A 2,002-nucleotide genomic window follows, 5' to 3' on the forward strand; every position below is an offset into this window, starting at 1 on the left:
TAAGGCAATGTTGCTTATAATATGAAGACATGCAGACTGAAAGGTCGTTGAGGCAATCTCGTTTCTTAAAACTATTTATGATCGCATTGTCTCGGGAATGGATCAATCTGTTCTTCTATTGTTAAAGGCGATACTATTCGAGTTAAGAAATTAGTTCAAAGAAATTCAGTTTGTATTGTATTTCAAGTGGAATGATCAAGCTTATTACTGTGAGGTAAAGTAAAGATGCAGACAGCCCAGGGGAAAATGTGCAACATGGGCACCATTGTGAAGGAAGGGATGGATAAAGCTAAGGCTTTTACCCAGGAGAAGGTATTGTCAAAATGTCCTTATTTTCATTCATTTATATTGGTCCTACATAAATGTTAGATACCTGTGCATCACAGATCCGTTTTCAAATTAACATCGATATAATGTGTGTGTTATATATGTGTTAGTGGATAGAAGATTGAGTGTGAGGGATTTGGGATTTGGATGTTCTGTCATTCACTATTGTTGTTATGTATGCACGCAGGTTGAGAAGGTTACTGCACATAACCCTATATACAAATAAATAGCCCCTAAGAAAAAGGATGCCAAAGAAGCTGAAGTTGAGATGAGAGCAAACATTGTTAGGGCTGAACACAAAGCTAAAAAAGAGGAGGCCAAACAAACTGGGTAGACTGATAGATGCCACCATAGTGCCGACAATATTGGTGATGGTGTTGGTTATATGAATGTGGGTACTCTTGGAACTTACGATTTTGCTCCAATTGGCCACATTGGTAGAGGTTACCTATGATAGTCTAAAAGGAAAACAAAGAATTGGATTGAATGGATAGAGCATGATGCATGCGGCCCAACTTATCTGTTAATAGTGGGATTATGTGTGTAGATTGTAAAGGTTGTGAAGCTAGTGTCATTAATATTAAAAAGGAACGCTAAACGGAGGGGAGGGTGACCGCGATTGACTTTTAAAAATGTGACGTGCAAGATATCTACAGTGACGACCTACGAATCTCTATATTGTTACCTCATAGAACCTCAAAATAGAAAAATGCCTTCAGCATAACTATTATTTATGGATTGACTTCAATAATGTGTAATATCTTATTAGCTAACTTATGATTCTTTCCTATTGTCAATTCAAATAGATTACAATGGATATGACTGCATTCAAATAGTTAGACAAAGCTATACAAGAAAGTAGACAAGAGATTAAATGTAAGATGCAATAACTATTATGAATATTTATGACCTAAACTAAGAAGTGGAGCTTTTGAACTAAGAACCAAACAAAGGACAACCTCCCATAGCTATGTTAAATTCCTCAAAGCCTTTTTTGAAATACGACAAAAAAACAACATACACATATACTTAGTTTCATTATAACCATATTCATAATTTACCAAAATAATTAATCTATCTTTAACAATAATTATGATTTTTTTTCCTTATCAATTTACTATTCCAAAAAAAATTAATTTTATATTTATTCATTATGCATATCCAAACCTTCGTTAATTGCATACACATACACATGCACTTATATATATATATATAAAGTGAAAATATCATTATATCACATTAAGATATGAAATTTTGAAAATATTTATATTATTAAGGGTACGTAAAGATGAATATATAAAGCGTATGTAAAGATGAAAAATAGAAATATATATATTTTTTTTAAATCTAAGAGAATCAGTAACTAGTGAGAGTTATCCTAAACAGACTTAAATAGGAGCGGAGAGAGGGGAAATGGGACTCATGACGTCTTACTATCAGCTCACTATCCAGACAAAGTGCTATGTCAATTTCTTGTATGGACTTTCTTCAATTTGTAATGTTCTCATTGGGGGACGCTTACATTTAAATCGATAATGTGCTACTTGCAAAACATGTATTTAAAAAGCTTTTAATTAAAAGGAAATTTAATCACTTGATAGTGCCTTGCGTAATGATTTGAGATACTTTAAAGGGGAACAGGTCATGTGAGGTGGAAACACTAGGACGATGACTG

The 2,002-nt window shown here is 33.3% G+C and overlaps 1 pseudogene; it reads left to right on the forward strand.

Annotated features, from left to right (window-relative positions):
• The first annotated feature begins 225 nt into the window (after positions 1 to 225).
• LOC149210895 (protein LE25-like) lies at positions 226 to 781 on the forward strand (annotated as a pseudogene).
• Positions 782 to 2,002: the final 1,221 nt, after the last annotated feature.

The sequence above is a fragment of the Pinus tabuliformis genome, chromosome 1_2, assembly GCF_031772625.1.
Source record: "Pinus tabuliformis cultivar Carrire ecotype Pingquan chromosome 1_2, CPIR1, whole genome shotgun sequence".
NCBI classification, from domain to species: domain Eukaryota; kingdom Viridiplantae; phylum Streptophyta; class Pinopsida; order Pinales; family Pinaceae; genus Pinus; species Pinus tabuliformis.